Here is a 9,368-nt window from a genome sequence, read left to right as displayed (position 1 = left end):
GGGACATTCTGCCTTCCTGCGAAAAGAGACATTCAACATGCAGCCATGCAAAACACGAAACCATCTGCATGGAGGAACAGTTCTACAGAGCTGGGCATGTAGCTGCATTCTACAGCACTAGCTCAGTGGAAAGGAGGTCCTGAGTGAAAGCTCTGACACCTCATGGGCCTGCAGGAGGAGAGATAAACAGGCTCCAGGGACATTTTCAGTAAGGACTGGTAGACATTGTCATATTAGTTAGTGCTTTCTGAGGCAGTTATGTGGGTGATATTGTGTTCCCCAGTATATCGAGTACCCTAATAAATTTATCTGGGGTCAGAGAACAGAACAGCCACTAGACAGACATAGAGGCCAGAAAATGGTGGCACATTTTAATCCTAGCCTTCTGGAGGCAAAGATCCATCTGGATCTCCGTGAGTTCAAGGCCACACTGGAAACACCCAGGCATAGTGACTCACATCTTTAATCCCAGGAAGTGAGCCTTTAATCCCAGGAAGTGATGGCAGAAAGCAGAAAGGTATATAAGGCGTGAAAACCAGGAACTAGGGTGGTTAAGCTTTAGGCTTTTGAGCAGCCGTTCAGCTGAGATCCATTTGGATTAGGAGTCAGAAGCTTCCAGTCAGAGGAAACAGGATCAGCTGAAGAACTGATGAGGTGAGGTAAGGTGAGGTGGCTGTGACTTGTTCTGTTTCTCTGATCTTCCATCATTCACCACAATACCTGGCTCTGGCTTTATTTTTATTAATAAGAACTTTTAAGATTCGTGCTACACAGTTAGAATAAGAAACATATTGAAATGCATACTAGTACCATGCCACAATACAGTCTGTGAAACTACCAGTGACTGACAGAAAGGATGATACAATACAAACCAAAATGAGAAAAGACACAAGGTTTCCCCATATTTCAAAAAAAAAAAAATCCAAAACCTTCCTGTCTGTGGAGATATACTGAGATGGAAAAGGAATTGTTATTCTTTTTACATATAAAGCAAAAATACCTACTTTGCTTTTTTCATGTAACCCAGCATCCGGTACCAAAAAAATGCCTTCTTCCTCCAAGTGTTCCAATATTTTATCTATCCTCTATTTATCCTGGCCTCAGACCCAAGCATGGCAGAGAATGCTAGAAGCCCAGGATTCTACAGAGCGTGTGGTGTAACACGAATCTTAAAAGTACTTATTAATTAAAAAAAAAAAAAAACCTAGAGCCAGGTATTGGGGTGAACGCTGGAAGATCAGAGAAGCAGAGCAAGCCACAGCCACCTCACCTCGCCAATTCCTCAGCTGATCCTGTTTCCTCAGACTGGAAGCCTCTGAGTCCTCATCCAGAAAGGATCTCAGCTGAACTGCTGCTCAAAAGCCTAAAAGCTTAACCAGGCTTCTAGTTCCTGGTCTTCACTCCTTATATACCTTTCTGCTTCCGGCCATCACTTTCTGGGATTAAAGGTGTGTGTCACCATGCCTGGCTGTTTCCAGTGTGGCTTTAAACTCACAGAGATCTGGATGGATCTCTGCCTCTGGAATGCTAGGATTAAAGGCATGTGCTACCAATGCCTAACCTCTATGTTTAATATTGTGGCTGTTCTGTTCTCTGACCCCCAGATAAGTTTATTGGGGTGAACAATATATCAACCACAGTGTGGTGATCTGGAAGAAGCTTCGGTAGCTGTCACACTCATACTTTTGGATGAAGAGAGAAGGCAGCCAGACTCACTGGCTCAAAACCTTGTCACTATAAGAAGGGAGGCAAGAAAAAAGACTGTCCATGTGTCTGAAGCCAGAATGAGGTGCACAATCAGTTCTAGAACAACAGGTGCTACAGAGACAAGCCTATCTCAGGAAAACAATAGAGGAGAAGAAGAAAAAACACCCAGAGGTAGGTGAGTCTGGGCAGCAGAAGAGCAACCGAGGCTTGACAGAGGGAACATGCACAGCCTGACTCACCATCAGCCCCTCGGCTGTTTGCTTCTCCCAGCAACTTCCAATTACAAGCATCTTCATGAGGAACAGAAGACCACTGCTCCTGGAACTTCACAGTAATATCACCCATGAGTGTGTAAGGATGCAGCGTCAAGCGGCTCCAAGGATGAAATCCTACAAAGAAGGGATGAAAAGCAGAGAAGACAGACCTTCCTTAGTGTGTACTGTCCCAGGCTGGACTCCAAGAGAAGAAAGCCAAAGAGTAGTGTCTTGGAGCTCATCATCCAACGTGCACTCAATGCACTCAGCCCTGCCCTTCAACACAGCCATAAAGGAGCCCTTAATTCTCTTCCTTGAGTCATGCAAAGATGCTGACAGCCCATAAATAAGATCAACTGAAAGAGTTTCTCATCTGAGTCCCTCAATCTAGGTGCTCCTCTCCTTCCTGTCCAAGGCTGCTGACTGTATGTACAGTATATGGTGATGGGACACTTTCTGTCGGAATGTGACACATCATATGCACTTTATACACATTTTCATCAGTGAACCATAAAAGAACTGCCGTGATACATAGGCTAGACATCATGGGAAGCAAGACTTCCATGCCAGGATTGCCTCCTTTCACTAGCCCACACCTCAGCCTCCATGGCTACTGTTGGTCTCCTGGCATCCTCTCCAACCAACCCCATCCTTTAGCTTGGAATCTGATCTTGCCATTGGCTGCTGCCTGATTTACGACATCAATCTCCCTGTAACCCTACCAGCACCTGCTAGAATCTTTCTGTTTCCACAGTGATGCACAGGTTTGGATCATCACAGGTAAGCTGTGACCACTGACCAGTGAGTGCTGTCTGGTATTGGACACACTGGCCACTAGGTCAGCTCATGAGACAAGGAGAACCAATGATCTAGCGCCATTGTACTGTGGATTGCTGTTATTATCCCTCTGACCATGTCGGTAAGGAAAGAAACTTTACAAAGTGTTGTGGATCCCTTCTCCCAGTTATTTTTACTACACTTTTAAATCTTTGTTTAATGGGGATACTATTGATGTTGATATAGCTATCTCAAGTCAAATGCCAGATTTAGCTTTGGTTATTACTAGGTATGTGATTTTGGACAGACAGTTTACTCTCAAGTGTTTTCCATTCACCTCAAGGAGATAAGAGTGTCTCCATGCTCTGGGCTCTGTATTGTCAAGTCTTAAGAGGCAAGTAAACAGGGAATAAAATCAGGCCCATCTTGATGGTGCTAAACTCAAGAGACCCTGGGAACATGAAGAAGGTATGCAGAGATCTAGCACTCGTTACCATGAATGGGACAGACTCCCTCCACTACTATTAACTTATTATGTCAAATTCAGGGATATTCTAAAAGTAATGTTCACACCAGGAATGGTGGCACACACCGGTAATCACAGCATGCAGAGCTTGAAGGGATGAAGGTCCCTTCAAGTCTAGGATGTTCTACACTGGCCTGTCTCCACACTCACCAAATAAATGTTAAACATAGACAGAGAGAATGGCTGCCATGTTTTGGAGTTACTTGGACTTCCCTGGATGAAAAAAGGAAAGTGGAAAAGATTAAGAGGGCTGTGGGTTCTGAAAAGGGCAGTTACTGTAGTGGAAGAAATATCGAGGGAGTTACATGAAAGACAGACTCACAGTAAATGGGGGAAGGGAGAAAACCTGGTACACAGGGTTAGAAAATCTAAAAGTACAAGAAGGCACTCCAGAGATGCCCTGGAGGTACACAAAGGCAGTTTGGAACAGAATGCTTCAGACAACAACAAATTTTAAATCCAAGGCACAAGGCATTGCCATTTCCCGAGCCATGTTTAGGCAAGCACACTGCTGGGATTAGTCTGGGCAAAGGTTCGCTGTCACGTATGGAAAACAGTTTCCTGCTCTGGTCCCTGGCTCTCACGCTCCACGAAGCCCATCTTCTGCAGTATTCCCCACATCTTACATGCATGGGTGGTGTTGGATGTTATCAAGTGTGACTGGGCATTCCACAGATAGCTGTTGTCTGCACAAGGACAACTGATAGGTGTGGAGGCGGTTCTCACAAGGATGCCTCACTAGAAGAGTTTAAAAAATTAACAGTTATTGAGGAACTCTTTAAGAACAATTTTTAACCAACAGTTAAACTGAGAAACAATCTTATTCAGAGATGAACCCCAAAATACATTAGCAATCTCAAGAGGTCTCAGTAAACGGGTGCAAAAAAAGAAAGAAAAATATCAGCAGGTTACATTCATGAAGTCATATATGCATATGTGTTTAATGGTTATATAAATAATAAGAGGTCATAAAATATACAAGGAATGGACCAGGAAGGGTAATTAGCTAAATACAGTACCTATCTATGAAATTCCTGAGTTATCATTTCATAGTAGCGTCAAGCCAAGTGGACATGGCATGTGCCTTCTGCACCAGCTCTCGGGAGGCAGAGGCAGGGCAATCTGTGCGATTTCCAGGCCCGACTGGTCTAGCTGCAGAGACACTGTCTCTCTCTGTAGAGCAGGAACTGCTCCGAACAGGCTGAAGGCACAGGCGTGAGAAACTGTCTAAGGTTCTCCCACCTCTAAACACTTCCGTTTTCTGCCTCTGAACACAGTTGTGAAGCAGTGTCACAGCAGGGATAAGAACAAGGCAATGCGGGCCAAGGAAGGGCAGTGTCCAGATCAGAGCAAGGGTCCAAGTGGATCAACTAGGAATTCCATACCCACACAGGAAGAACGAGCAGTTCATCGAATGAGTGTCATCCTATCCAGTACCAATGATCATTCTGAACCATTTTCTTTGGGGTATGTGAGGGAACGTAGGTCTTAGACTCTCCCAGGCTGTAAAACTGGAGATAACACAGCTCGTCACAGGAAGCTACAAAGCTTTCATCTCACCATTTTTTCCACTGTCCTCTTGCTTCCTACAGAAAATTTCTTTGGGACAGAATGTGCTCTGCCGCCCTCTGTGTCTCTGCTGAGGAAGGCCACACCCTCAGCAGGAAGTGTGGGCAACTTCTCCAGGGTCTTGGACCCAGCTGTGAGTTCAGCATGGCTCCTGGCATCGGACTCCAGCACTTGTTGCCAGCAGCTCATGGACAGTGCCTACCCCTACCAAGGAGTTAGCACGAACATGCTGACTTCGCTGACTGACCAGAGCCTGATCTCTGCCTCGGCACTCTCCTGTCCAGGTGTTCTCCAGTGGGATCTCACAGGAAGCACTGACAGGAGGGGGGGTGTATCCCTGGACTTCACTGTAACTGTCAGTGACCAGAATACCACTCTCCCTGCCTGTCTATAGCAGTCCGTGTGATAATATTTTAGATCCCAATTCCTTAGTCCTTTCCTATCCAACACTGTCTGCTAGTCTTGTCCAGGCCACACCACTAGAGGTGCCAAAGCAAGGATATAGCCTGGCACCTTCCCACCTGGAAGGCAGTCAGCTCTATGACTATGGCCACAACAGTCTGTGACCGCAATGGCTGGAGGATTCGGGCAGTGTCGATGACTCTGTGTCCTACCCTGGGAGTCCCACCCTACCACCAGAGATGGTGATGGTGCTAAAGGAGATTCAGCCAGCAAATGTCCAAACCATTTCTCCACCTCTGCCATCTACAATCCCACACCTGCTCAAGCCATGCCAGACAGCAGTCTTCAAGGTGAGTAAAGCCAGGAGGGGAAGGAGTGAGATCCGCACTCAAAGGAGACTCAGATCTTCCTTTTAGCGTTGGATGTCCACACACAGGAAGAACGGGAGTCCTGGCAGGTTAGCTTTGGCTCTGGCTCACCATCCTCATCTTCATTCTCTATAATGAGAGACAATGCAAGACAGTGAGTGACAGCCATACTTCATTATGTTCAAGGCGTGTGCCAAAGGACACATGTCACTGCCCAAACTAAGCAGTCCCATGCACCAATACAATACAGTCACCTCCTTCCTAATCTATTTCTTGGGATTCTTGAAGACAGCAAGAATTTTCTAGTTTGGTAACACTTGATTTTTCCTGAGTTGAAATCGGACTCCAGAGCAATGCAACTCTGAATCTGTCCTGGAGGAAATGTTCCTTCCATATTCCAAGTGTCTGTTGTGAAATTATAGTGAGAGTCTGGTGGACCTGTGGAATACTGCTAAGTGGGGGCAGAGTGTCTCTCTCTCTCTCTCTCTCTCTCTCTCTCTCTCTCTCTCTCTCTCTCTCCTCTTCTCTCTCTGTCTCTCTTTCTCTCTCTCTCTATCTCTTTCTTGCTCTCTCTTTTCTTTTTCTTTCTCTTTCTCTGTGGTTCTTCAGCAGTGACCCAAGTCCATGATCATGTTGATGTGTTCTCTACTATAAAGTCACACTCAAGCTTAAAGATTTCACCTTCTTAAATTAATTTTCATGTCACTTATAAAATGTCTGTGAAATGGGAGCTCAAGGAAAGTCAGGGTTCTTGAACTCCTTTCAGGAATGTGGAGCTGGGTTTGGATACCTAAACCCACACAAAAATTCATGCTTCTGGGAGCTTATGAGTGATACCATAAACGGAAAGAAGCGGGCAGAGATGAGTAAGTTTTTAAAATTATGGACCAAACTGCCTAATAGCAAACTTCTAAAAAATGAGAGGCACAGTTTCCAAGACAAAAGGGAGGGTAACAGGACCAAACACCAAGGGAAAGCTTTCACCTCCTCCCATGATTACTACACATGTATACACTGCCCAAACAGGAAGGAACCCGCAAGCATCTGAGAAAACATGATATTGCATGGTCACCAGAAACACCTGAGGAGTTACTACGTCTCCAGAAAGAGGGGCTGCCCTCGCTACTCAAGCCGAGCTCATAGGAATGCCCGTCCCACTGCTACAGGAGCCTGAGTGCTGAGGTGCGCTGAACGGAGGGGAGCATCTCACTTACCAGGCACTGACTGCTTCCTTGACTCTTTTGCAGTGGTGGAAATGGAGAGGTCCCTGGGATTGACACCTTCAGGCCAGACACTGTCTGCTGCAGAGTCCAAACCTCTGCAAGCCTGCTCCCAGGATGTCCAGATGAAGACACCACTTGTTGACAGGGACAGGTCATTGACTGGCCTCATTCACAGTCCTTCAGAATTCCTGGACTTCTCTCCAGCTCCAAGCCTGGAACAAACAGAGAATAAAAACGTGGAAGAGATGACTGCTGAGCAATCAACGCCTCTGGACACCTATGAGGGCACAAAAGTAAACCAAGACCCATCACACCTCCCTTTCACACACCCTGACATGCAGCAGCCCCTGAACTACACTGATGCTGGGAGCCTAAGGCAGAAGCTAGCTTCTGATAATGCCACCCTGGGAAGGGAAAGACAGAGACAGAGAGGGGGAGACAGAAGGAGAAAGAGAGGTTGAGAGAAGGAGAAATATTTGATTCAGTCCAATGCTATGACTTCATATGACCCTAAATGTCTCCTGAATGTTGTGTTTCCAAAGTTAGGGATTCAACATGTGATCTTTAAATTAAATAACTGATTAATTTTGGTCTGGGGGATGGGATCTAAACCTTTGCACATGCTAGAATAGCCCTTTACCACTGAACCACATCCCTGGCACTCTTCATTTTTATCCTCTGTGGAGTCCAGGCTATACTGGAACTCACAGTCTTCCACAGACTGGGACTGAGGTGTGCAATCATTCCTGGAGACACATGAATTTTGAGGGATCACAGTTCTAGCCTACACATGACAGCCAGAGTGCCCCACAATATCATATTAGTCCATTCACAGGAATTCAACACATCACCACTTGCAAAGATAGCTTGTTCTACATATCTAGTATGCTATTACTCCACTCTACAAAATTTAAAAATTATTCTCTAGTGTCTTTGGATATCCAGTATCCACCGGCCACCACTCTTTTCATAATTTGTGACAGTCATTAAGCTAAATCATCTTATTTAATCCTTTAAAATTTATGGAACCCAGATGTCCTCCTCATTTTCTTGGCAAGGATATTCCCACTCAGAAAGAGACCCCAAGTCCTGTGTGCTCCCCATACCTCCAGGTTCTGCCTCCTTCTGCAGTGGGTGCCCTTGGTGACTCTCCACGGTGCCCTGATGACTTCTGTCTTGATAGTGAAGTCAGGGACCACCCTGTACACAATTAATAAGACAGTCAACATACACCACTGTGGTGAGAATTCTCTGCGGGATGCGATTCTCTAGGTAGAAGGCTGCTTTCTGCGAAGATGGACAGCAGATATGAAAGAGAAGTGAGAGCATTTTCTTGATTATCTGTGTAAACACCATGTTAACAACTGAGAAGGATATATTTTTCTCTGTTTTTTTTTGAGTCTAAATTATCATACATTTTTGACATTCATAAACATATGTAAATATTATTTAAGACAAAGACAAACGTCTTTCCTTAAACCAGGCTATTTGGTTCTCTCCTAAGATGATTTAAGGCTTCAAAATGAACCAACAGAAATACAAAGTAATATTTAGCATACATGACATAATAGCCCTGAAATCTCATGCTGTGGGTCCTCCACTAGGTAAGGCTGAAATGCTGAGCAGGCTTTTTTTTTTTTAAGTGTATTTTTCTTCTTGCCACAGGGTGGCAGGTTTGTCCTTAAAAATGGAGCTTCCATACAACCATTTGCTATTTTTTTTTCCTTTCCATGACTAATAGAAGCTAGAAGTCACTGGGAATGGCGTCTTCCTTTTCCTCTCTTTGGTTGGGTCCCCTGGTGACAGTTTTCTCTGGTTTCCTTCTGAGCAGCAGGCCTTCAGGTAGGGGGTGATGACTTCCTGTGTGCTGAATCTGGACCTCCAGGAGACAGGAGAAATTTGCCTTGCCTCTCTTTCCTGGTAGGACAGATCATCCTTGGGGCCAGCCGGGGCATGTGGCTCCTGCCCTCTGACCCTGTGAATGCATGGCCTCTTTCGAATGACATCTCTATGGATGCTCAAACCGCAGAGATCAGTCTGACATCTGTCTTCTCTCTTCATGTTCCCATGTTTATTTATACTAATAATCCTTAAATTCCCAGCCCTTTACTTCCCAGATAAGAGATCAACATTTATCTACACCCCTACCCCCAGGTCCACTTTTTCACAGGACAGTAGAGAAAGGTCCCATTCCCAGTGCTCATAATCACTGCAGCCACCTGGTGGTCGCATTCTCTTTGATACTGTTCAGAGTCACCATGAAAATAAACCTCTGGGCTGTCTTTGAGAAATATTTTAAATTAGGTTAATTAAAGTGGAGAGACCCATCCTAAATGTAGGCAGCACCTACCCACGAGCTAGGGTCCCAGGGTGGCCTAAAAGGGAAGCAACCGAGCACATGCATTCCTGTCTCTCTGCTTCCAATCTGCAGGTGTCATGTGCCCAGCTAGCTGCTCTGACTTCTCTGCCATGACAGACCATACTGCTTGCAGTGTAAGCTGGAATTAATCTGCACCCTGTAGCAAGAATCTTAAAAGTTCTT

General features: G+C 45.3%; 2 long non-coding RNA genes across 2 annotated transcripts; one reads left to right on the top strand and one right to left on the bottom strand.

The window, feature by feature from the left end:
• Positions 1–4,595: 4,595 nt before the first annotated feature.
• On the top strand, positions 4,596–6,989 carry LOC143273836 (uncharacterized). The gene is made up of 3 exons (XR_013052036.1): positions 4,596–4,731; positions 4,857–5,585; positions 6,851–6,989. It is a non-coding gene; the product is annotated as an uncharacterized LOC143273836 (long non-coding RNA).
• LOC143273835 (uncharacterized) lies at positions 4,649–8,220 on the bottom strand. The gene is made up of 4 exons (XR_013052035.1): positions 7,933–8,220; positions 6,818–7,038; positions 5,553–5,732; positions 4,649–4,775 (listed from the first exon to the last, which is right to left on the bottom strand). It is a non-coding gene; the product is annotated as an uncharacterized LOC143273835 (long non-coding RNA).
• Between the last annotated feature and the right edge of the window lie 1,148 nt (positions 8,221–9,368).

The sequence above is a fragment of the Peromyscus maniculatus genome, chromosome 6 (genome assembly GCF_049852395.1).
Source record: "Peromyscus maniculatus bairdii isolate BWxNUB_F1_BW_parent chromosome 6, HU_Pman_BW_mat_3.1, whole genome shotgun sequence".
NCBI classification, from domain to species: domain Eukaryota; kingdom Metazoa; phylum Chordata; class Mammalia; order Rodentia; family Cricetidae; genus Peromyscus; species Peromyscus maniculatus.
This window is presented reverse-complemented; position numbering and strand designations above follow the sequence as displayed.